The sequence below is a fragment of the Petaurus breviceps genome, unplaced genomic scaffold (genome assembly GCF_028583685.1).
Source record: "Petaurus breviceps papuanus isolate PSGF00001 unplaced genomic scaffold, PetGlider_PUasm1.0 178, whole genome shotgun sequence".
In the NCBI taxonomy this organism is placed as follows: Eukaryota; Metazoa; Chordata; class Mammalia; order Diprotodontia; family Petauridae; genus Petaurus; species Petaurus breviceps.
Window position 1 is genome coordinate 35,099,479 of NW_027185777.1, and position 27,632 is coordinate 35,127,110.

General features: G+C 38.3%; 1 protein-coding gene and 1 long non-coding RNA gene across 4 annotated transcripts in view; one reads left to right on the top strand and one right to left on the bottom strand.

Moving 5' to 3' along the window:
- Positions 1-27,632, top strand: part of DIP2C (disco interacting protein 2 homolog C) — a 586,558-nt gene that overhangs the window by 212,151 nt on the left and 346,775 nt on the right. The gene's annotated exons all lie outside the window — the stretch shown is intronic.
- LOC138160026 (uncharacterized) lies at positions 12,369-27,208 on the bottom strand. The gene is made up of 3 exons (XR_011168055.1): positions 26,434-27,208; positions 14,045-14,137; positions 12,369-13,587 (listed from the first exon to the last, which is right to left on the bottom strand). It is a non-coding gene; the product is annotated as an uncharacterized lncRNA (long non-coding RNA).

Here is a 27,632-nt window from a genome sequence, read left to right on the forward strand (position 1 = left end):
TGTTTGTTTAAGGGCCAGTGGCCACTTTGGTAACTTTAGTTCTGTACTTCGAAAATGTGACCTAAGAAATGTTCAGAGCTAATTTAAAAGTAAATTGTCTATGCTATGGGCATGAAAGATCTTGGGGCCGAATGTAATGGAAATGCAGATTTAAAGATCTTCGCTGCCCCTAGGCTAACGTGCACCTGGAGCCTGGGGTGGGAGGCTTGTTTTTCAGTAGATACTTTTTGATTGGCCAGTGGGTCAATAAGGTTGTTACATTCTCTGAGCCAGGAGAAAGCTATATAAGCCCTGATGTGTAGCTTTGTTTTGGGACTCACTTTGAGAAGTGTTCTGTGATTTGATCTGAATTCTGGGAAGCCGTTGTTGAGAGTCCCCCGGCTTTGAAAAACCCAGAATGTGGAAACCCAGATGTTGACTGGGTATGGATGTAATGGTTGGACAGTTTGGAAATCTGTCTACTTGATGTTTCTGTCTTGATAATTATGCCTGTATACTTTGAGGTTCAGGGTGCTGACCTTTTCTCCTGAACAAGGTAAACGATATATGTCTGACTGATTAAAGTAAGCTTGTTAACCCATTTTGAGTTGCTTTCCTTTAACAAAGCAGATCCAAGAACCTGTGTGAGCAGCCACCCTAGGGACTCCAGGGTGCTTGCTGCTACAGTACTGTACTCTCTATCAGCCTTGACGGTTTATAAATGAATACACTATCAAATGGAATTTAATGGAAATAACTCATTTACAAACAATCTATCAGGAACACACCTATGAGTATTGTGTTCTGCTAAGTAGACCCCTATAGGGGACTTTGCCTTAGAGGTCACCCAAGGACTACTAAAAAAAATTTTTTTTAACCTAGGGGTATTGTTTATAAAACTTGTGTTTTATAAATGAGAAAATGAGAAAAAAATACCCAGATGATTAGAACATTTGATTTTTATCTGAGTTTAAACTCCTTACAGGTTTAATTCAATTCAGTAAACATTTTTAAGCACTTACTATATTCCAAGTATTGTGCTGACCTAATACAAATAAGAGACAGTCCCTGCCCTTACAATCAAATGAACCAGTGACAGTCATTCATTGAGTAAAACATTCATTAAGAACCTACTGTGTGCAAGGCAATATGCTAAGCACATATTGACTAATGTTATCTTTTCTGGGCAGTCAGCCATAACTCTTTCAACTAACTAGAGGCCAGTGGCTGATGGGTTACTAATAGTGTTCTCTCCATCTGTTCTTAGGATAATTACCAAAGCTTAGGGGGAAGGGAAAGGGAGGGAGTATGGAGAAAGCTAGCTACCTTCATTTCTCAGTTTTTAAACATTTGGTGAAAAGGAGGAAATAATTAAAGTAAGTGCTTTCATGAAAAGCTAAGCCAAGCATTGAGAACTTAAGAGTTTTTTTTTAAGGGATTGAAATCTTGTGTCTGAAGCTTCATGTTACACTGTTGGCTCACTTTATCTGGTAAGGAGTGGAAAGAGACTGTGTTTTGAGAAGGCAAAATTCAGGAAGTAATTATCTGGTAAAATAATTTTTTAAAAAGTATTTGTGACCTTATAGATTAGTCTTCTGAAAATGACAACTCTTTTCATCTGACATCTGTAAATTGTTTAATTTACTTAGATACATCCATGGTTGGTCAGTTTGGATATTGTGGCCTTCCCCAACTTTGTACTGTGGCCAGCTCAAGATTTTACACTTGCCTAAGTGTTTTTATATGTTCGCTTTTGAGTATAAAAATTCTCTCCATGTTGGTGGAGCCACACTTAACAGGAAATGGTAGACATAAATGCTTTTTTCATACCGAGTATTTTTTGTTGATTGGGAATACTTTATGTAAGACTTTAAGGAAATAGGACTCTGTTGCCTAATTTTGTAACTTCTCACCAATTTTATAGTATTCAAATTTCTGGGCACTTAATTATTTCAGTGAGGCTAATAGATATTGTCTCTGTTGGACCTTAAATCATATTCCTTCACATATTTTGTACGTCCAGGCCGATTCCTCCTTCCTGATAGCAGAGGGGCTGCATGGTGGAAGAATGTAGATCAAGGTTAATGGTGGCAAAAACTTGATTTTCTAAAATTAAGAAGGGCATTGGCTCCTGGCTCTTTGAGACTGTACATAGGGCAAAGGTTTTGTAAACACATACAGATGGCTATTCCTTTCTGATTAATGGCACCGTTATTGCTTGTGACCTCTTGCTCCCAAATTTGAACACAATAGAATCATTGGAGAGTTTGGCTCTCAATAAGTGGGTATGGCTTTAAAAAATAGTCTGAGTAATATAAGTTGTTAGATTCATCTTTGCCAATGTCTTGGCATTTTGTTTTAAAAAAATGATGGTAGTAACTCCGTGAAAGAGAAGGGTAGAAGGCCTGTGTTGTTACAAATGATTTATATAATTGCATGTGATAATATGGGAAACTTAAACTTTGCTTTATGTTTAATCTATTAAAATATGCAAGCAAGAGTAAAATATTTTGCATGTCAGTAAATAAAATGAATAGTACTTACTGCTTGGAGGTGTATTAAATTTATGTAAAGCCATTCTTTCAAAGAATTCAGATTTTTAAAAAATATATTTGTAGTCACCAAATTACTAACCATTTAGGAATACTAGAAATCATATTTTCCTAAAGGGATTTAATGACTTGAAATAATTCCTGTACTTACAGAAAGTATTTCATTTTTTTTTTACTTACAAAAATTTGCATGTATTATAAATTTCTCTCTATGAATGTTCTTTTGATAGAAGATAGGTATTATTAAGAAACAAATCTAATATACATTTTCCCCTTTGCATTTTTCTCATCCATCTTGACAGATTTCTTAGTTTTTTAAATATAGGAATGTGCTAAGTACTATACTTAATCCAAAAATGCATTTCCAAATTCATAAAGCATTTACCATTCATATAATATTTCTTAACTCTTGAAATATAGAGGATGATATTTGTTATCTGAATTCACCTTCTTCTGAATTCTGAGATTTTATTGGTATAATGGAAAGAGAATTTGAAATTAGTGGGCCCTGGTTTAAGTCTTATCTCTGAAGCATACTACCTGTATGATGCTGAACGATAGATAATAATAAATAATGGCTAAAATTTGTATAGCTTTTTAAGATCACCTAGCTTTCCCAAGACATTTAACCTTCTTGGGTCTCAGTTCCCTCTTCTGTCAAATGGGAGTGTTGGACTATGGGACCTACGAGATGCCTTACAGTTCTACATCCATAACCTTATGATTCCCAGGATCACATTTCCATCAGTCTTTTTTCCCTTCTAGGTTTTGTACCATTGGACTGATTGCCCCTCTAGTCATTTACTATGGAGTGTGAACAATAGTTCAATTGTCAGGCAAATTGCCTAAGGCCCAAAAGCATTCCAGAAGTTTCAAAAACTGGACCAGGACAATGAATAGGTTTGTATGCCAAACTGGGAAAATTACTTTTTAAATTATCCCTTTTAGGGAAGTCTTGGATTGCTTTTTCAATTACTCCTCCTTCCCTCAGAAGAATAATTAATATTATGGATAAATGGGACCATTACATTCAAGGGCAGTTCTAAGTTATATCTATGTAATTCATCTCAGAAGAGGAATGTGTGGCTTTGAAAATAATGAGGAAGGAAAAAGGAGTGGAAATATGAGAGAGGAAGAGAGATGGAAAGAAAGGGAGAGGAAGAGAGAACCTCAAGTAAAATTCATCTGAATAGCTAATTAATGTGCCCATTTTGATATTATCATCTTTTAATATAAGTGAATGTTTATATAACTTGATTATTTTGACAATTTTAAAACTTTTTGAGGGCTAGCCTGTTTTCTTTTTTCTTGTCTTTGGATCCCCATGGTGCTTTCTTATAGGATAGAGAGAGAAATAAGAAATGGACTTTATTTCATGGGGCCCATTAAAGATGGAAAGAAGGACCTGAGAGCTGTTGTGCAGAGTCTAGACTTGGCAGCTATTTGGATGGGGGGAAGATATGGATGTGATTACTATAGGAATCTAGTAGATGGAGAAACACCTACCCACTGAAGATGTTCAACGTCTCTGCCATTTCTAGTTTGAGAGGTGCTTAGATCACTAAGAGGGTAAGGAACTTGCTCAAGGTCCTCCAAGTTCTCCTTTCTCTTGATCCAGTAAGCCATACTTTCTCTGTGATTTGCATATCATAGCCACTCAATCAATGCTTCCTGAATTGAATTTATATGGAGAATGTTAATATTTTATTTTATTATTTTGCCTTTTGGAGGGCAATTTGGGTTAAGTAACTTGCCTAAGGTTACACACAGCTAGTTTTTTTGTGTTAAGTGTCTGAGGCCGGAACCAAACTCAGGTCGTTCCCGACTGCGGGGCCCGTGCTTTTACTCACTGCGCCACCTAGCCACCCCGAATGTTAACATTTTCATATGTGTTTAAGAATACAGACCCAGTCAACGTACAAATTGAAGAGTTAACAATACCATTTAACCTTGAACTTGACTCTGCAGTATCCTTGTAATGCTCATATCATTTAGCATTTTGATTTAGCACTTGTTCATTCTCCTAAAAGAGAGGTGACAGGGCTGTTTAAAATCTGAGCACATCATGCAGTGTATATGTCGAGTTGATATTGGAAACAACCATTTGAACCATACTGTAATCAAGTTTTAGAGTTAAAAGCAGGAAAAATATTATTTTAAAATCCCTGAATAATTAAATAAATCTATTTCTGGTACTTTACAACTCCCTAAGCTTCCTAGAAGGAAATTTAATTGCTCCTAAATAGTGTAGCATCCAGCCCTAACTGTGTAGCCAGGCAGTAGGAGACAGTTGGGGTGTGGGGGAAATGAGATCCCTGAATAATAACAAAGTTCCCTAAGCCCTTTTTATGTGGATACTATTGAAAATTAGTTATGTAAAACTTCCATTCTGCTATTAACCTTGTAATATCTCTTACACTAGGCACGGAGTATTGTTCTCATCAAGTAACTATACCTTAAAGCTAGCACAGTGTCTCAGACATAGTGGCATAAATGTTTATTGATTGACTGATTTTCCTCCTTTTCTATCACTCTCTGACGTACTTTTCATCCACTGGGTTTAAATTGGGTAGTTCTTAAAACATGTCCATATTTTCATCGAGTATATACCTATGCTTATAACTGTATGACTAAGATGGAGGCAGTCAGGAGTTTGGGGTTCTAATTCTGGTTCTATTCCTCCCAGTGTGACTTTGGGTAAGCTTAGCATCTTTGAGATTCACATTCATTGAAAAGATTCTTCTGCTGCTAGTCTGGTTTCTCTTTGTCCATCTCTTTCGCCCTTTCTCATCATCCTTGCCAAGACTGTTCTACGTTCTCTTTTCTTTCTGTACTCAGTGACCTTATGTTCTCCAGTGGATGAAATTATCGTCTTATTGCAGATGACTCTTAGTTCTATTCCAGCACTAATGCTTATTTGGAACTCCATTACCACATTACCAGTTACCTAGGGGACATATCCAGCTGGACCATCATGTAGGCATCTTGAGCTCAACATGTCAAAACGCAAACTAATATTTCTCCCTAAATCTTCTATCCCTCTTCTGAACTTCTTTTTTTCTGACTACCCTACCAGTGACCCAGGGTTACATCCTAGGTATTTTCTTCATCTCTTTCATCTCTTTCCATTTCCCCTCTTCCTCTTCCCTTCCAAATCATTGCCAAGTCTTGACTCTGCCTTCAGGTCTTTCTTCCCACTTTCCACGGTCCCACCCTGGTTTTTGGTCCTCATCACCTCTCACCTGGACTATTGCCATAATTTGTTCATTGATTTCCCTGTCTCATCCCTCCCCTCTCTAATACATCCTCCATAGAGTTGCTAAATTTATATTCTTGAAGCACAGTTGTAAATGTCACTCCCCTGCTCACCAATTTCTAGTAGTGCCCTCCTGTCTTCCTCCAGCTACACAGTCTGACTCCAGACTGCCTTTCTAGGCTAATTATATATTACTCCTCCTCATTTATTCTGTGCACCGTCTAAACTTGACTTTTTTATTGTTCCTCATACAAAACATTATATTTCTCATCTCCATGCTTTCATATAGGCTGGGCCCCATCCCTCTAATGCCTTTTCTTCTCACCTCTACCTTATATAAAGCCTAGCTCTTGCTAGCCTCAGTTCAAATAACACTTCCTGTATTAGACCTTCGTAATTTCCCATCTGCTGATACTCCCCTCACTCCTCCCCCCTCCCCCAATTACCCAGCACCAACTTTTGTGTGTATATGTTGTTTCCTACAATGGAATGGGACCTCTGCAGGGACTTGCTGTTTTTTTTTTTTTTTCCCCGCCTTGTATCCATAGGATCTATCCCTATGCTTGGTATATGGTAGATTTTTAAGAAAAAAATTTTATAATTATCTTTTGTTTTTGCATTGCCAAAATATTTCCCATGATCCCTTTTCACATCTCAGAAGTATCTTCTGCCACTGGAATCTCTTTCTCTGTTGGAGGGTGGAGGAATTTCTGCAGAACTTTCATTTAAAGAGGGCTCCTAGGTTAGTGATTTCTTTTTTCCACTAGGCTGCACTCCTTTGAACTTTTCTATAATCTCCCTCACCCTTCCTATTATGTGTTGTCATTACCATGAGAATGCAAGCTTCCTGAGGGTAGGGACTGTTTTTTCTTTTTGTTCATGTATATACACATTCTCAGTACTTTAGCTGGTTACCTGGCATATAGTGAAAGTTTAATAAATGCTTACTGACTGATTGACTCTCTCCCTCTCCCAGAGAGCGGTTGCTTAATAGTAGGCATTAGTAAGTGCCTTTGAATTGTTGCATTGGTCTAAGTGATTTCTAAAATTGTGCTTCTAGTTCTTATGAACCATATGAAGCATCCATTTCCTTCCAATAGAACAAGATTTCAAGAAGTTTTGCACTGAACTAGTAACGAGGAGAGTTAGGGGTTCTAGAAAGTTTTTGAATTTGGAATCAAGAGGATTGGGGCACAGGACCTTCCTTTTAGCCTAAAAGCTGTAACCTTATGAACAATCAGTTATCATGATGATGTGCAAGGCACCCTGCTAGGCACGTCAAAAAGGATAAGCCTCAACCCATGCTCTGGAGGATCTAACTTATTACTGAGACAAGATCAAAATGTGTGAAAAGTGAAATAACAGCATAGAGAATATCAAGGTAAGAAGTGTCAAAAGGCAGTGATTCCGAAGTAAGGTTCAAACAAGGGGTTGAGACAGTCAATGAAATCGCGGTTCTGGAGAGGGAGAAGACTGGAAAGAACCGATGGTGGCTCTGTTGATGAACAAATTTATACCTGCCTTGAGGGGAAGCTGATTTTGCTTTTGAAATTTTTCATTCTTTAAGTAGGCCCTTATCTTAGGTGCTTCAGCGATTTGTTTCTCCTAGAATTCTTGGGACCTTATTGTGTCTTAAGAACAGTTAGCTAAGCCACAGATTGGGCTATAGTTGGGAAGGACAAACTGTACACTTAGGATCTGGTTCTGCTCTTTCTAAATGTTCCCATTTCATTGTTATCATTATTTTAAAAGTCTTTCTCCCTGTCACCCGCACCCTCTCTCCCTTTTTCTTTCTAAAGTGCCCACCCACACACTGCATTATGCAAATAACCGAGATAGTCCCTGGCCTCTGGAGAGGTTTACCACTCAAAAATAGACAACCTTGACATGTACAGACATTTAACAAAGGACAAATATCTACCAGATACATAGAACAGATGAAATAAAATATTCACATAATGTAAGAACATGACAGGCAGTTCAAATATTTCCTGTAGTTTTAAAATCTGAGCATGCAGTGGAACAGGAAGGCCCACCCCATGATCCACATTGCTGAAAAGGACCTTAAAAATAATCAATTTCAATGCTTTTCTTTTGCAGATGAAATCAATCAACCAGTAAACTTTTATAAAGCACCCACTATGTGTCAGGCAACATTAAATGCAGAGAGGTGATTTGCCCAAGTCACATCATTGGTTGATCATAGAACCAGGATCAGTGTCCAGGTTTTCTGACACCCAGTCCAATTTCTTGTCTCTTTACCTTTCTGTTTCTATTTGTCTGGGATTTAATATAGACAAGAATAGTTGAAATCAGTGATAACCAGCCTAGGAGCTAGAATGGCAGGATGGGGGAAAGATTTAGCCTTTTGGAATACAACAAGTGTGATCTAACAAGATGAGAGACACTGATGCCAGGAGCCATGCTTTTTTGTATACATATTGCTGTATCCCCTGCTAAGGTGCTAATAACCAGGATGGCTCCACTTTCACAGTCTAGTTCTATGACTAGCTTCCTCCTCCCTATTACCAACCAAAATGATACCACAGTGTCATTTTATTAGGACACTTTTGCTTTCTTGTCTCTTTCCAAACTCTTTTCTTTTTCAAACTCTTAGATTCTTATAGAGAGTGTTTTTTTTTTTTCCTTTTTTACCTTTGGCTGGACAGTCAGACCCCAGTTCTAAATAGTCGTTCCCAGCTAAATGTTATCATTCCATATTGAATAGCTAGGATAGGAGAAGAAGAGCAGCAATAGAGATTCTGGTCATCCTACTGGCTCCCAGATATCTCAGTAAATTTAATTTGTATGTAACATAGAAGACCTCTGAATTATGGCAGGGAAAAACTGTTCACTCAGTTAGCTGGGGCAGCTTGGTGGCCAGGCAGAGCTGGATCAAGAAGACTCCTCTTCCTAAATTCAGTTCTGGCTGTGTGACCCTGGTCAAGTCACTTAACCCTGTTTGCCTCCGTTTCCTCATCTGTAAAGTCAGCAGGGGAAGGAAATGGCAAACCACTCCAGTATCTCTGCCAACAAAAGCCCAAATGGGATCACAAAGAGACACACAGGACTGAAAAACTACCGAACATAAGCTATCAATTATATCATATTCTCCTAAGTAGATTGTAGCCTCTGTGAGGACTGGGGCCATACCTTATTTACCATTGTATCTTTCCCCACACATTGTTAGTGCGTAAAATGTTTATGGAATGTGAATCTATCTCCCTGACAATTCCTTTTAGCCTGACTCAGACTCTATAGCAGGACCAATGTGAAATGGAGGTAAGATGCCACCTCCCACTGACTCCAAATTGCTACTAACAAGCTGGATTTACTATCCAATTTATCAGTATTGGAGCTAAGATTATACATTTGGTTTACCACAGCTTATAGCACCTTGCTACATAAAAATCAGTTGATTGATTAGAGAATACTTTTATAAAATCAGTTCTAATTCAGGAAGGACTCCTTAAGAGCTTACTAAATGTCAAACTTTATGCCATATACTAGGGATACAGATGGATCGAGTCTTACTGTTTTGTGTTCCCACAATATAGTGCTTGGTACATAGTAAGTGATCAATAAATACTTGTTGAATAAAAATGAAAATGACTTTACTACAATTTCCAGCATTAGTCGGTTACTGACGTAAAATAAAGAGTTTGTAATATATGAGGAAACAGACTTTTAAAAAAAGAAATATAAAACAATTCAGCAATTTATTTTTTTCCTTGCAGACATTCACATTTTCCACATTTGTTGAAGCTTTCATTTTTGGAGTTACTGGGAGTACTACCCTTCAGTGATATTTTGGTGCCATTTTTTTTCCCCAAATTTACTTTTCAAAAATAGAATGTCAGTTTTTCTCGAGAAAGACAGTTTAGACCAAATGTCTTGTTGTGGCAGTTGTCAGCCAAGGATTATTTTTTTTTTTGATTGGATGTTCGAATAAGATATGAACCACTTTTTTTTTTGTAATTTATTTTCATTTATTTTGTTAGATATTTCCTAATTACATGTAAAAATTTCAATATACATTTTAAAATTTTTTTGAGTTCCAAATTCTCTCCCTACATCCTGTTCCTCCTGTACCCTTTGAGAAGGCAAGGAATATAACATGTAAAGTCATGCAAAACACATTTATGAAATTTTCTCTTCAGAAAGTTGATAAAATAAGTGTCTCTCCCTCTCTCCTCTCCCCTCCCCCAAGGCCAAAACAAACACAAAAGACTTGCTAAGTTCCAACAGTGAGTGAGAAACCGAACTCTTCTGGTTAGAATTATTAGAGCAAGCCCAAGATAAGTAGTGATTTCATTTCTTGGGATTTTATCAGCAGGGTGTTACCTTGCATTCTGTATCCTGCTTAGCTGTTCTCACTCTTTCATAACTTCTTTTCTGTGTCAGTGAAGAGGTGCCACCTGTTTTTTTTCTCTCAATGAACTTGGTTAAATCGCCCGAAACTGAGAAATATGCCCGAAAATGTAAAATAGATTTCTTCTCACGACCTCTCTACAGCCACCCTCCCCCTATGTTTTATCAACCTCTTTCCTCACCTCAGAAGGGTTTAAGTGAACTGAGCTTCATTCTGCAAATATCCAGTATCACTTGTGATAAGAAATTGGGGTGAGGATTATTTATTTGAGTACCGAGGTGAATCAGCTCATTTGACTTTTGGGTGGTGTGTGTGCACGTCATTTTTGCCTATGTTAGTCTATATGAATGTGTAAGAATATATGTAGGTATCTATAACACTTCATATGTAGTGTTAGAGAAATGCTGCATTGGAAATCTTGATACTGAGATAATTGAAAAAAAAAAACATTAAGGGCTTAATTATGTGCCAGGTGCTGGGAATACATATATAAAAGAGCTAGTAGTCCCTGTTCTCAAGGATCTTATGTTCATTCTTACATTGAAGTAAGTGACCACATATTTCAAGTGATGTTTTCCCCTGAGATAATTCTAATTCTAATGTGAACCTTTTGTTAATTTGGAATATATGGAGCCAGAATTTATTTGGTCCATGGTGCCAACAGGGAGCACTGGCAGCATGTGGCAAACCATCATGGTAGTAAGTTAATATGAATTGAGGCCAGGATACTATGTAGTAAGTCAGTTTTCTGGGTCATTCTCTCCTTTATGGGTATGGATTCAGGGAGAATAAAAAAAAAACAATCTCTGGTTTGACAGTGACTGAGAGAGGCATGGTGATTCCTGTGATCTGTCTGTCCAGGAAAGGGGTTCTGGCCTTCAGGTGAAGGAGGTCCTAGCTGTATAGTGGTATGGTAGGAAGAAACTCCATCATGTAACCCATAGACTGGGGCAGGGGAGGGGAGGGGAGGGAATGGGAAGGAGGAAGGAATCTCTTGTTGCTGCCTTCTCTACTGTGTGCTGGTTCTGTAATCAGTTAGCAAGGGTAGTGACTCAACAGCCCCATATGGGAGCATTCTAGGCTCCCCATGACCACACTTCTTGGGAAATCAGTGCCAACTTATCCTGTGATCAGGCAGGCTTCAACATAATAACACATTCTCCTTCCTGTATGAAAATGAAGTGACAGACACATACAGAATCAGTGGCTCATACAGTTGGAGTTGCTTTTCCAGAAGGGAGGGTGAATTGGGGCTGAACAATCTACTCTGTTCCATTCCTGTGGTGTCCAAAAACAAGCGTTGGGGAGGTAACTGATTGGGGCTCAGGGAACAGCCTAGGGTTAGGGAAGGGAGAAACTAACTGTATCCCAGATTGGGATCGCACCTGCAGCTTTGACTTCATTAACACTAGGCTCTAACCAACTGAGCTAATCAGGCATTGGCAGCTGTGCAGTTGTTAGGGAGTTGCTGTGTTTGATAGGACATTTATTAGCATGCACAGTGAGATAGAACCCGGGCTGAGCCCAAAATAACCCAGGATTTGGTCAAGAAAAAGTGAGATTTAAAAAATGCAATCAGTGGTTTTGACGATATTGTTTTTAAAGTTGATGCATATTACCTTTGGATGCATCTTTGGCAGAACGATGTATATGTTTGTGTTTTGCTTGTATTAATCTATCTGAGGATATATGTATTTATATATGTACACACATACACATACATGTATACATACACACATATATGTGTGTATGAAATGGTAAAAGTTACTTTGGGGAACTTAGGGCTCAAATGACTTGCTCCTGGTTCCCCAGTTACTTTGTATCAAAGGCAGCATTGGAACTCAGGTTTACTTGGATCCAAAGATAGCTCTTTATTCACTTAGCAGTGCTGCCCAATGCATCTCAAATGTTTTATTTTATAAAATTAGGTATTTCTGGGTTTTGATCAGTAATTATATAACTGGTAGTGGAATAAGTAAATAACACACTGTCATACATGAAGATTTATGGCACAAGAATAGTTAACCCACTTTTTAGCAGGAGTCTCTAATCATCTTTATAGGAACACTTTCCTCGTCAAAGCACTTTGATTTTTGGTATCCTTATCTTAAACTCATGTTTGTCATTTGTTTTAATTTTTTTTTCTATTCTGAGTTACTTAAAGAATTAACTGTCATTGTATGTAATTATAGATTTGTTGTCAAACTGTGTAGTAAACATCAAGTTTATTGATATGTTGTGGTGAAGCTTTCTTACACCTTTTTCATTCATCTTAAAATAATTCCATATAATAATCCCCACAAAAAATTGTAAGATGACTCAAAAACTAATATTTTCATTTAAAAAAAATCTCCTTTTTTTGTATCCCAAACTTATTCAACACCAAATAAAAGGAGAGTTTCCATAAAAATGTAAAGAATACAAAAAGGACTGAAGGTAAAAATGCAAATTTCCATCTTGTCCCACTTGTTCTACCTTCGAAGTATATGATAAATTAAACAAACCTGCCCTGCTTGTCTGTACTTCTTTCTAGCCTTTCTTTTGCCACTTTTATTGTTATCTGTGTTTATAAATAGTAAAAACAGTTCTTAAGCCAGATAAGATTCCTAATGGAAAATAAATTATTATTTAATTCAACCAACATTGATTAAACAGTTACTGTTTGTAAAGCACAATGCTAGGCTATACAAAGGTAAATAAAGCATGAGTCCTACCCTCATGGGGTTTATACTCTAGGAAGCAGTGTCTTCCCATCTTTGGTCTACTTGAAAGATAACAAATCTATAATAATGTACTTGCCTGGTACATAGAGGTGGGGTAGGTTGAATGTTTTTTTTTTTTAAATTTAGAATTAATTCATTTCTGTTGGTGATTATATAATGGGTGATAATTAAACTTGCATCTTTGAATAGAAAGGATATTATGAAAGATTAAATATGAAGAGATATGATAAAGAAGAATAGTTGGAATTTTTCTTGCCTTAAGGTTTGTGAAGTACTTTGCATACATTATCTCATCTTGTGACGTAGATGTTATCTCCATTAAGCCCAGACAGGTGAGACCAAGAAACATTAAGTGACTTGACTTGCTCAGGGTCACATAACTAATAAGTGTTTGAGGCAGGATTTGAACTCAGATCTAACTCATTCCATCTCCAGCACCCTTTCTATTTCAACATGGAGCTGGCAGATAGCATGATACAACACCACACACACACACACACACACACATATGTTTTACCAGGGTTTAAGATGAAAAGTTACTACTTTTGATCCTAGATTTTGACTGAAATCACATGAAACAGCCTTTTTATAATGAATAGTTGGACTAGAGAAACTGGACTTCAGTCCCCTTTGCTTCTTTCCCTGGCTCTTCTGTGTGTTCTCGCTTTGACCCTGAGCAGCTTCCCTTTGCTCCAGTTTCTTTATCTGTAAAGTGAGAAAAATAATACTGAGATTTGGGTTAGTTTCGAGGATTAATTGATTAAAAAAGAAAGCAGTAAGGAATGAACCAGCAGAGTGATAGTCGTGGCAGTAATTCATAGGATAAACTTCAGTGAAGGAATCTTTTGTGCAAGTCCAGGCTTTAGACATCCCCTACCATGTCTTGTGCCCTAGGGAACCTTAATGGAAGAAGGGTTGGAGGGGATTTCCATAGAAAGCATCCCTTATCCCTGACTGTGAAGCTAGAGCAATGCTGTGCATGTGTACATGCACGTGTGTGCCCGTACCTTCCTTGTTGCTAGCAGTATACACAAAGTACTGTGTTATCTTGTAGAATGGGGGTGGTTCATTCAACTTTTTCAGTTAGAGCCTGTAAAAGTACTCCCCCCACCCAGTGTGGCAGATTGCTGATGTAATTGAAGAATATTTCCTCTCATCTTACCCTCTGGCTCTTCTATCCTGAATTCCATGAGGTCTGGTCTATCACACAGTCTGTAAACTTCCATAGATGGGAGATCTTAGAAGTATAAAAATTCTGGAAAGGAGCACATAGTAAGTACTTAACAAATGTTTGCTGATTTACTATTGGGTAGTCCATAAGTGTTTACACTGTTAAGAAGTTAGGATTATAGATGGAGAGCAGACCTTTGAGAGGGTTTAATTCAGCCTTCTCTCTTACAGATGAAGGAAATGAGGTCTAGTGAGGCAATGACTGGCCCATTAGATTCAATCTCACTCCAATATAGTGTTCTTGGGCTATTTGCTCTGTGTGAGAATCCTAAAATCATTCCCAAATGACTGGTACAGGGGGAAGTTCACAGGACTGGAGTGAGAAGACCTGGGATTTGCATGTTATATCATCTCTCTGAGCCTCAGTTTATTCTGTAGGCAAATTACAGATTGATGCCTGTAGTACCTACAGTATTTAAGGAGCTGTTGGGAGAATCATGTGAGATAATGTATGCAAAGCTCTTTACAAACCTATATGTTATGTGATTTTAATGAATATTGTTATTACTATTTTCTCATTTGTAAAACGTGGTGAGGGAAATTATGATACCCGTGCTAAGTAACTCGAAATATTGTTAGGGTCAAATACATAAAGCATGATACAGATGGTAGGGATGAGTATTATTATATCTCTACCAATCTCTGCAGTAGAGAATTTGGAGAGAGGATTTCTCAGGTTTTCTTCCTTTCCTCTTGCAGTTTTCATTTACTTCTGTTTCTCTAATTTTTTTTTTAAACATTCATTCTACCTTCTCCTTCTCTTGGTGTATTTATCCTGACTCAGAGGATATTAGAACTGGGAATCTAACCCAACTTTCTTAATTGACAGATGAGGAAATTGAGGTCCAAAGAGGTGACATATCTTACTTAAGATGTCATAGGTTGTGGATAACAGACTTAAGATTCTGATTCCACCTCCAGTGTTCTGATTCTACATCCAGGGTCCTTTCTGCTATCCCAGGTTCTTCTTTCTCTCTGGATTGACCATTTGCATTTAATAGAGATTAGGTGCCTTAAAAAAATTACAAATAGCTTGGATGAAAAAAGAGTATTTTTCAACCAATCAATACAGTGAAATTGCCAGCAGAATTTATCTTCTGGTCTCCAATAGTGATTCAAATCTCTAAGTTGATGCCAAAGAAAGAGGTTGGAGTAATAATTATGTACAAAGATGTTGTCAGGCATGTGAGAAACCAACAAAATTCTCATCCTGGTTTCATTTTTGAATGTGAAAGGGCTTCCCTTTTAAGAGAAGATGAATACATTTGCTTCCAACCCGATAGGCCCTGCACCTGTTTATCTCGCCATGGGAAGACTTTTGAGAAGGACGAAGAGGAAAATATAAATTCTGTAGTTCATTGTTAGTTTTAAGAATCCAGAGAATTATCCAATACTTTTTTTTCCTGTTTTCTGTTTGTAAGAAACTCTACCTGAACTTACAGGGATTCATTTAGGAATCTGTAAATTAGATACACTCCCCAAACCACCCCCACCCTAATTTTTGACTTTTTTTTTTTGGTGACAGTGCAGTGGGAAGTGGATGTCTTTCCTGGAAAGAGCCAAAGAGAACTAGTCTTGCTCAATGACTTCATAGCCTTGTGTATTTTAAATTATATCCTAAACTTCACAGAGCCTCTTCTCTAAACCATGCTTTGAGAACTAAGTGTTATGATAATCTGGTGCCTGAAATTACATAATTATTTTAAGGTTAAAGGAGGAAAACTCACATGTTTGGGAGGTGAAGACTTTGAGTGTCAAAGGCAAAAAAAGATAAGTAACAAATAATGCAATGTTAGAATTGGTATATGGATGTTGGGATGGGTTCTTTGAGATGAGTCACATGCAGAATGTTGAACATCTGTGTACAAGGCCCTGTACTTGGTGCTGTGGGAGAGTTCTAGGAGATATATCCATACCCTCAAGGAGCTTACAGTTTAGTTGGGAGATGAAATCCATCAACAAGTGTTTATTATGTACTTACTATATCCCATGAACTGTACTTAGGTGCTAGGGAAAACAAACAAAGAAAAAATGAAATAATATTTGCCTTCAAGATGCTTATATTCTCCCAGGGGAAAACAAGGTATAAACATGTTAGTATGTAAATATTAGACCCAGGGTAAATGTTAGTTCAGGAAAATTTAACATGGGAGATGTTTTGAATTATAATAAATTATTTTAAATAATTCGAGACAGGAGAAGAAATGTCACACAAAGTTGTAAATGATTATAGTCACATAATTGCCTAAGTGCTTATAGACCTTCAGAGGATGGAAATCACTTCCAGCTGGAATGACCAGAGACATCTTTACAATGTCCTCAAGAAGTTGACTACCCACTGATCTTTCCCTTGTACCAGCTATTTGGGAATGAATTTAGGACTCTTGAACAGAGCAAATACCCCAAGAATGCCATAGTGGAGTGAATTTGAATCCTAATGGATCAGTCACTTGCCTCTCTGGGCCTCATTTCACTTATCTGTAAAAGAGAAGGCTGAATGAGACAGTCTTTGGTGTTGACTCATATTGAACACATAGTCAACTTAAAACACCCAGGTCTATTTCATTTTTTCACATAAACTACTTTCAGGTCCTTTTGCTATCTATCTCTTCTTCCACATACCCTACTCCTCCTTCCACACCTCTGTCTTTTACTTCTACAATTCATGTTTTTAACCTTATATACAGGATTTTACACCTAAGTCTATTACCTGTAATTGTTTATTTGGGTCTCTCATTGTGGTTTATTAAGGTTCTTTTGAATCCTAGACTGTGTCACCCATCCCTTTTTGCTTTTCTTCCCAATTTGGTGTCATCCAAAAGTGTCATCGATATTTCTTTTATTTTTTTCAATCCAGCCTTTGTTGAAAATGTTCAATAGGACAAGACCAAGAATAGAATCAGAATTCTGTTCCGTAACTTTTACTTTGCAGATTCTTAGGTTGTTACCTTATGAATTCCAGAATGAAAAGTTGCCCTTCTCCCAAGATTGCCATGACTTCTACATAAATAACTAGTTTTTCTCAATCAAAATTGATAGAGAGTAGCTCTCAGCACTGCCCTGGTGAAGAGATGTTGGAGAATTTGCATTCTATAAGAAGGTTGTTTCCCTCCACTCTCTTCTTCCTCCACTAACTCTGTCTCTGCCAACACCTCTTGCTCCAGTTCCTCCTGGTCTCTGACCACCACCTTCATCTCTTCCTCCTCCTCCACAACTACCTACTCTTCCTCTTCCTCTATCACTACCTCTTGCTTTTCCTTTTCCTCCATTTTTTTCTGTCTCTCCTCCTCTTCTCCTCCTCCACTATCTCCTTATTCCTCCTCCACTTCTACCTCTTCTTCTTCCTCCCCCTCCGCTACCACTACCTCTTCCTGACCTTCACTCTGTTCAATTTTTCTTCTGTTTTCTAAAGGAAAGGAGTGTTTTCCCATCTGAGTCATAAAGAACTTCTTTTGCAGATGGCACAGGTATGCTACAATATGCTGGCCTAGCACTTGTTCTGGTCTAGAAGGCACACTGTTTATGATGTTACAGTGGAGCTCATAGGACTGGCCCAGAGACAGAAAAACCCAAGGAGGCTAGGAATCAAGATGGCTAAAGAAGATGACTGGAAGGACCAGGACAATTCAGATCAACAAAGGATAGGGCAGTGTGTCTTGAGAGTCCTCCTGGAATTCAATATTAGGCCCCACAGTTACACCTGCTCTCACTCCCATTATTCCTAGAGGATCTCTTGAGAAGATTAAAAAAGGGCAATTGCGGCAGCTGCCATTAAATGATGGGAAAAGGGTGACCCTAGTAATTATAGACTGGTCAACTTTCACTTGATACTTAGAAAGATATGATAGCAGTTTATCAAACAATTACTTTCAAATCAGTTAGGAGAGCCCAAGGTGCTAAGTTGCAACTGCCTTAGTTTTATATAGGAAATCATGCCAGACAAATTTCATTTCCTTCTATGATAAAGTGACAGGCCATCTAGACAAGGAGGAAGCAATAGATAGAATCTATACCAACTTTGGTAAAGCTCTTGATAATTTCCTACATGACATTTTCATCAGCACAGCAGGGAGATACAGTCTACATCCACCATTCTAGCTCCCCAGCTCCTCCATTCTCCCTCACACACACACACACACACACACACACACACACACACACACACACACACACAGCCAGTTGTCTTTTCAACTCCCTCTTTCTAGTTTGTTGATAGAATTACCATGGGGCACATTATCAAAAGCTTTATAGAAGACTGAATTGATTATATCTACTGCTTCCTTCTTGAAGACGATCTGTCACTTGATCATAGAAGGAAATGTATGCTTACCCACCTTCCTCTTGTGCATATATTTTATGCTATATATAATTGCATGCTATACATACAGTTATATCCTACATATAAATATACATTATATATAAATGTATGCTACATATATAAATAAAAATATGTGTATATATATCTAGAGAGTTATGTGGGGTTGGTTATATGTAGAGAAATAAATATGGATATATTTGTATAGTCACATATAGCTCTCTCCATATTTATCTTTTTTTTAAATCTTTACCAGTGATTTCATTGGTGCCCCTTAATTTCTACTCTAGGAAAATTTTTCTACTTGCAAATAAGCAAGGACTTTGTGACCAAAATTTCTTTTGGAACTGTGTATGTATTAAAAAAGCTGCCTTTCAACTTTTAAGTCTAGTTTTTCTTCGGAGTCTGGTGACTGCCTCTCCAAATTATCGTCTTGTCTCTTAGTCCCTGAAATTTGGACTACTGAATTTGTTGTTTGTCTTTTTTAATGTTGTGTAAATAGCACATAGAAAAATTGATATTGTTGATATATTTGATATATTGATATCAAATTGATACTTCAGTCATTATCTGTTTGACTTTGGGTATGTCATTTAACCTCCCTAGGCTTCAGTTTCCTCATTTATAAAATGAGAAGATTGGACGAGATGGTTTCGTCTAGATCTAAAAAATTGGAATCCCGTGAAAATGCTAAAATATTTTTAAAAGCCTGTCTTAAACATTATATAGAAAATAGGTCACTAAGGACACACAGGTGCAAAAGCAAAGCTAGACCTTGCCCTTGAGATATTATTTATATTTAAGTGGGCAAAGCCACACATAGGTAACGGTGGCCAGTAAAGGTCACTTTGTTTCAGAAGATTACTGGCATTATCATGGTGGGGAAGGTATAAGTGTACATAGAGGACTATATTGACAGGCCATTCCATGAACCTTGATACTGGTTCTAGAAGGAGTGAAAGTGGATGGGGTTTGAGGGTAATGGGGTGGATAAAGGAAGGGTACAATTGTGGAGGGAGTATTTGGAGAGGAGAAGGTGTCAGGGGAGGAAGAAATGTTTTGGTGAAAGTGAGTAGACTTTTGCTTGGAATACAGGATTTGTTTGGGGGAACAGTAAGAAATAAGGCTAGACTGGGGAAAGAATACAGAGGACTAAGGAAATCTGAACTTTTTTCTGTTGGCCTTGGGGAGCCCTTGAAAGTTTTTTTTCAACAGAGAAGTGACTTGATCAAAGCTTTATTTTAGGAAGATTGATTTTACAGCAACATTTTTTGCCGTGTAAGGTTGCTAGTTTTCAGGGAATGTGATTTGACTGGATTTCTGTAATGAGGAGTTCTGTGGGATCCTACTGTATTTCTTAACTATGAATTCTTCCCTCTGTTCTATTTCAGTCTGACTTTAATACCTTTGTAACTGCCTTTCACTGTAATACACACCCTAAATTAGCACTAGTGAGTGCTAAGCTGGCAGAATTTATCAAAGGGGATGGTTATTAGAGAAGCTTAAATCAAACTGATCCCCCCGCAAGAATTTGGATTGGAGTGTTAGTGCATCTGTGTATGTGGGTGTATGGATGTAAAAACACTTTTTGGTCAGGTGTAACCTTCAGCCTTCCTTCTCTGCCTGATCCTGATATAGTTGTGGCTCTAAGTCCTCAAAGGCAGTGTGAGGAGGAAAGCTGGAGAGGTTTATATTGGTCAGCTCTGAGAACCAGTGTAGCAAATCTGGGAGAGGCTCATCACTGGAAAGTTGGGCACCTAGTGGCAAGAGTTTCTATCCACAATAATTGATGAAAAACATTTGCTAAGATGTAAAGGGCTAGGGATCCATATTAATGCATTCACATTAAAAGCATTAAAGTATAGAGAGATGTTCACTTAGAGGTAAGAAGAAGATCTGGTGGTTAAGAATTCCTCATATCATAAACATGAGCTTATGTTCTTCAAATTCATATTTAGCCTTAGTGTAAACTTAGAAATTTAATATTTAATTTTTCTAAGCAGAAACAGCCTTTCAACTCATGTGCAGAAAGTTAAATTTGATGCACAGGGAAAAAAAATGCTGTCAAACTGCTGGACCTAGGAGAACCAAGTCTCTGGCCTCATTTTTCCTCACCTCCATTCAGGGGGTTGGATTAGATGACTACTAAGGTCCCTCCTAGATCAAAAAAAAAATTATATGATTCAATGAGAATTCTAAATGAAATGAAATGATGCGGAAAGAAAAATGATCATGGTAGAAGTAAAAAAGAGGGACCTGGGGAAAGGGCCAGTGAGAAAGAAAAGGGGGTATAGATGGAGGAAAGAATAAAGTAACTGGAATGAATGAAGGTCAAAATTTTAATTTTTGGTCTGGAGACATGCCTTTTTGGATGTTTTTAAACTTCTGGCCTCTTTGATGCGACTGATGCGACTGGAGTGAGTTGATTATAATTCACATATGGCTTATGAAAAATGCAAACAATTTATCTAGTGTAAATATATTAAGTGAATTCTTGTTGCTGTTTGTATGCAATCCCTTTGAGCTATTTCCACACTATTAAATTCTTCCCTTAAAAAGGAAATGCATTGACAAACCAAAAAGGGGAAGAATGATCGTGAGATGAGAGCAAGGCAAGGGCTGCTCCTGAGACTGGTTCTAGTTCATTTAATTACTAGCTCAGGAGGTAGTGTTCCTGGAAGCTGGCCCTCATTTCAGGGGCCACGTTAGTATTTCATTCTCAGAATGTGAGATGATACATAGGATCTGGAGGCACCCATGAGGTCCCAGGGCCTAGTTTTGAATCTAAGCTCTACTCCTTAGTACCTGTTGGCAAATTACCACTGTGGTGGTAACCAGGGTGGGCTGAAACCAGTTTGAGTTGATTGCTAAATTTTCATCTTAGCATTTAAACCTTGAAAACTGGCACATGCTACATACACATCAGGGCTTGGTTTGTTGTCTTGTTTATTAACGATAGACCTAAGAAAGTGATGGAGAAAGTGTTGAGGCAAATTAAATTTAAACGTGTGTTGTGTGTACATCTTTTTTTCCCCCCTCACAGAGAGCCAGTTGTTAAACCCCTGGTGGTAGGGAATTAGGGAAGACTTCATGGAAGGAGTGCTATTGTAATTGAGCCATGAAAAGAAATTAGAATTCTGAAAGGCTCATGTGAGAGATAGTGTCCAGACTGGGGAATAGCTAAAAGTTTAGTTTGATTGGACCCTAGGGTGCATGAACAAGTATAATAGGAAATAAGACTGCACAGGTAGGTTGGAACCAGAGCAGGTCAGTTGGAACCAGAATTTTGAGGCCCTTAAATGCCAAACTGAGGAACTTGTTTACTGGAGGCAACAGGATGCCACTAAAGATGTTGGTGTTTATTTATTTTTTTAATCATGGGGATGATATAGTCACACCTGTGCCTTAGGAAGATTATTGTGATAGCTGTGTTGAAGATGGATTAGAGAGGAGAGAGCCTGGAAGCTGAAAGATCAATTAAGATACTATTACAGTGGTCTAGATGAGAAGTAATGAGGACCTGTATTTGAGGGGCCTTTGTGGATACAAAAGAGATGGATATTCTAATATAAGAGGACAATGGAGCTATAGTAAAGGAAGAGCCTTGATATGTGAGTCAGGAGACCTATGGGAAATAGTCCCTTTGGGGGAAAAATAGTATTTTGAGACCATTAATGAGCCTATTGGTAAATGATTCCTTTTTCTCCTCCCCATTAGAGTATAAGCCCTTGGAGGTCAGGAACTATTTTTATGTTATATTTGTCATCACAATGATAAAAACAGTTCTTAGTCAATAGTAAGCTCTTAATAAATGCTTGTTGATTAGTAAATTAATTCCAGTCAATGAATCCTTGATAATTAAGGTTTTTTTCCAAAATATTCAACTGGAAGTGACCTTGTTTTTCAGCAGCCTGTGTTGGGGGAGTGTGTGTTTTATAGGCAGAGAGTTTAGACTGGGCCAGGAGAGGAGAAAATAAGAATAGCCAGGTCTTTTTAAGACTCCATAACCTCTAGTCTTTGGGGAATAGCAGTAGGGGCAGGGCAGAACCTTCCAGAACCCAAGGTCTGTACATGCACAGCACCACTAGGCATTTTGTTAGGATTTACATACCATTGACATTTCTTAGGATATCAGTCCATCAAGTGTTTATAGGATTAAACTGGAAACCAACTTCCTTAGACCTGGAAACTGATGGCTAGAAAGTGTTAAATGATCCTGTATTAGTCCAGTGAGGCTAGATAAGTCATCATGACTCTGGAATAATTTAGTCTGGCCACCTTGGCTGATTTTATTATGAAGAACTAGCAAATGTCATTAGAAGAGTAAAATGAACAGTTTTAAAAAACGAACATAAACAAGGAATTTTTTCCCCCTTTGAGGTCTAAAGAAAAAAAAATTAAAAAAAAGAAACCCATCCTTCACTTGGCAGAAGATCTACTGTGTGTGACTAAAAAGGCGGTGGACTTTATTCTTAAAATAGAGGCATCTGTTGCTTTGTAAAAAACTTCTGAAAATTATAGTCAAGGTTCTAGTGATTTAATGTGACAGATTGTAGAATTTCTTCCTTTTGCAGGAACTTTTACCTCATGATTCTTTCCCCGAAAAAACCTATCCACCTTCTGAATTTCCCTATTTGTGTCACAGGCACTAACATGCTCCCACTCACCCAGGTTGGCAAGCTCTGAGTTCTCTCTGATTCTTTACTTTCTCTCTCTTACTGCTCCCTTCCCTTCTTACCAGTAAGTTTTACCAACCCTCCCTCTTCAGTATCTCTCCCATTTATTCTCTTCTCTCCACTCACTTGGGCAGCTCGAGTTCTGGTCACAATCATTTCTTCTGGTGATGGGCTCCTGATTGGTCTCCTTGACTTTGGCCTTTCTTCTCACTAATCCATCTTCAGTAAACTACAGAGGCTCACTATTGCCCCTAGGATCTGACACAGTCTCCTCTGGTGTTTTGAGCCCTTCATAGCCTGGTTCTCACCTCCAGTTTCTGTTATATTCACTTCTCCTCCTGGTTCATTCTTCAGTCCAGCCAAGGTGACCTGGTGTGTGTTTGTTTTTCCACACATGCCATTTCCATCTTTCCCATCTCTGTTCCTTTTCTAAGGCTGTCCCCAATGCCTGATCTGCCCGTCTTCCTCTCCCTTCTTCCTTAGAGTCCCTACTTTCCTTCAGTCTTTGAACTCTAGTGTCACTTTTTGCATCAGGCCTTTCTTGATCCCCTTGAAGGACTGCTATTACTTCCACCAACAAAATATTTTGTTGACTTGTTTTTTGGGCATTTCTGAGTCTTTGTGTACCCAGTTGGGGTTTTCTTGGCAAAGATACTGGAGTGGTTTGCCATTTACTTCTCTTGTTCAGAAGAGGAAACTGAGGCAAAAGAGAATAAATGACTTTTTCCAGGATCCCACAGATATTATGTGTCTAAGGCCAGAATCGAACTCATGAAGATGAGTCTTCCTGACTCCAGACCTGGCGTTTTATCCACTATGCCACCTAGCAGCCCACCCAACAAGACTGATTTTGTGTGTGTGTGTGTGTGTGTATGTACACAACTTCAATGCATGAGTGCTATTTCCCCTGGTAGAATACCTTAATTGCATCAGCTTAAAAACATTTTTTTCTTTGTATCCTCAGTCCCTCTCACAGTACCTGATACACAGTAGTTCCTTAATAAATATCTGTTAATTAATTGTTGATTGGCTCATTGATTCTGCACAGAGAGTATATGGCTAACATGTCTTAAGAATATTCTTCCTAATGCTTGGTCTTTACAGAACAGTCACTGATAGCCTGCATTACATCAGTTAAAACAAAAATGTGTGTCACCATGGTAACTTCTCAGGGCCTGGGATTTGATTGCAGAATTCTCAAAAGTTGAACCCAAATTATCAAGGATTATAAGGGCAGTGTTTCCTATCTTCAAACAGGAGGCGCAGAAATCCCTTTTTAGTAGGTTGGTAGTGCGGTTTTTTTCCTAAGTACTTCTCCTCTAGAAATCCTAGAGAAGGATGTCTACATCCAACACTGTAATACCACAGTAACTCAGTAACTGGGGCATAAGAGGAGTGGGAGATGGTAGTAATTCTTTCGGAGCTAGAGCATTTCTGAGAGATTTGTTCTGATTCTTAAACAGATCTTTCTTCCCAGATGCTTTACAATCAGAGGGCTTTTACATCATTGTATTATTGGGTAAAGGGTGCTAGAAATTAATTTTTTTCTACCCTAGAATATGTGTGTGATGCCCAAGTAACTTCATTTAGATATTTGTGGTTTACTGCAATGTAGGTTGGGAAACCAGAGCGACTTTAGGACTCAAAAAATTTTGAGCTGTTTCTGTATGTGTGCAAAGTGAATAAAAGATACTCTTGCCTATTTCATGGAATCTGTGTTTTGTTCAGTTATTTTCAGTCGTGTCTGAACCCCATTTGGGGTTTTCTTGGCAAAGATACTGTAGTGATTTGCCATTTCCTTCTTCAGTTCATTTTGCACATGAGGCAAACAGGGGTAAGTGACTTGCCCAGAGTGACACAGCTAGTTAAGTGTCTGAGGCCCGATTTGAACTCTGGTCTTCCTGACTCCAAAATTGGTGCTCTATCCTCTGTGACACCTTAGTACTATAGCATTTATTTAGCCCAGGGTTGGGGAGCCTGCGATCTTGAGGCCATTTGTGGTCCTCAAGTGTGACCCTTCGACTGAATCTAAATTTTAAGTTGCCTCATGTAGCCTCAAGGCCGCAGGTTCCCCATCCCTGATTTAGCCCCTTCCTTTCAAGAGCCCTGTGAAAATGTTGTCTTTCCTGCTTTTCAGAGTAGCAAACACTTTCCAAACAGTTAATTTGATTTGCCCAAGGTCACGTAACTAGCTGATCAGGGGCACTCCAGCCTCTAATCTTCTAGCTCCATCCATTGGTCTTTCACTCTACCCTGCTGTCTTATGAATGTAAAATGAAGGAGTATTTAGACAACTCTTAAAGAATCATCCATCAATTAATATTTATGCTTGCCTTCATGACATTGTGGTAGACACTGTCTGTCTGCTCTCTTCGCTGATCCCCATAAATATGAGACTGTCTTCCAGGAGTTCTGCTTGATAAAGTGTGTAAAACTAAGTGTAAGATGTTTTAATAATAGAGCCAGAAGGTACTTTAGAGATCTCCTAATCTTTTCATAGTGGAGGAAACTGAGGCCCAGGGAGATTGATTTGTTTGAAGTGATGCAGCCAGTTAGCGACAGACTTGAAATGTGAACCAAGGTTTCTTGACTTTTGTGGCATTTTTTTGTTTGCATCATGCTGTTTTATTTGTCTATGTCTATATCTAAATCTATGGCTTTAACTTAATTCCTATTAGGTCTGGTTAGTTTTTGTTTGTTTGCTTCTTTTTTTTTTTTTTTGGAGGGGGGAGGGCAGGGCAATTGGGGTTAAGTGACTTGCCTAAGGTCATACGGCTAGTTAAGTGTCTGAGGCCATATTTGAACTCAGATCCTCCTGACTCCAGGGCTGGTACTGTATTCACTGTGTTACTTAGCTGCCCCAAGTCTGGTTAGTTTTGAACTATGGAAGAATTGGGGCCCACAGAATGTACTGTACCTGCCCAGTAGATGCCTTACAGATGAATACTAGTAGGACCACCTGGTATCAGACATTACCGTACAGCTACAACATTATAGATATCTTTGTCTTTTCTTTTAATGCCCTAGAACATGGGTGCCAAACACACCTGAGCTCATTTCTGGATCAAGGCAGGCTAGAACCAGATTAAAATGTATTGGGGAAATATTTAAGAAAAGAAACAAAAACACACTAAAATATTGATAATCTTACATTTTGAAGCTAAGTTAATATATGACTACAGGCATCCTTCCATACAGATTAGTAACCCCTAGTTCTATTTGAGTTTGATATCATTGCCCTAGAGGAGCTATTTATAAGGAATACCGCAAATGAGTATTGGAATGTGAATAACCACCTCCTTTCACATCTCCTTCTTTGTTTTAACTCACCTTTTTCGTAGCAAGCTGTCCTTGAGAAAAGGAAGCTCCTGTCTTAGGTGTGCCAAGGAAGAAATTATTCAGGTTGTAGGAGTTGAGAAGGGAGGTAGAGGTGGGTGTGTCTCTCTCTGTATGCATCACACAAGTGACTCATTGTTTTTTAACAGGTAAACAAAATAGTTTGTGACCTAGCTTCAGAAAGACCTTTCACAGGAAAGTGCAAAAGGTTGGCTGATGGCTTTGTCTGTACCTTCTCTTCCTCTCTTGGATCTAACTCAGTTTCAGGGATGGGTTCATAGGAAGAAAGGGGCCAGGTACCTGGAGCTAGTGCTTCTTTCTGAACCCTGCCAACCTAGGCAATGCCCAGGCAGTGTGCTCACCAGGTGGACTGGCAGCACGTCACTGAGGCATCTGGTGGGCCTCCAAAATGGAATGACCTGTTTCAAAGTTTTTGGAGAGAGAAGTTAGAGAGACTGAGAATGAGGACACAGTGTATTCTCTCCTTTTCCTTCATATCAGCCTGTAAAAATACTAGAGGAATACAGGCTTTGAAAATCTATTAAATATTTTGGCTAGAATGAGGATGGGGAAGAGGGTGGGCAGATTGTCTTATTTTATGGTTTTCAGTTAATCTGTTCCTTGAAGCAGAATATGGATTCCCTATATTCAGAATTTAGATTGTCCAGAAAGAAGCAAAACATTAGGAAAAGAAATAAATATGGGTCTGATTGTTATAATAATACTGTTGACTTAAATTGAGAAAATTGCTGAGACCTGAAGTAAACAATATAACTGTTAGTACTTTTGGTATTTGGTGTGGTAATGTTTTGCCAGAGGAAGCTACACTGACTTTCTTTCTGGGGTAGTTTTATAGGGTCATGTGACCTTTTAAGACACAGTCTTGGGAGACTTTCCATTGTCAGTCCTGACCCATTCACTTGGATCACTGGGGATCCTGAACCTGAGCAAAAATGTTGTGTTGACTCCTATCAGTGTTGTGGAAGTGTTTTGAGATTTGATACAACTGTGTGTGTGGTAAAAATAGTTGTCAGTCAGCCAATATGCATTTATTAAGCACCTTATGTGCCAGGCCCAGGGTCACACAGCTAGCAATGGTCAGAACTGGTGCTGAGACCCATATTTTGGTACTCTTTCCAAGGCACCATGCAGTGGTTTCATGGGTGGATAGGAGCAAAGACCTGGATTTGAAT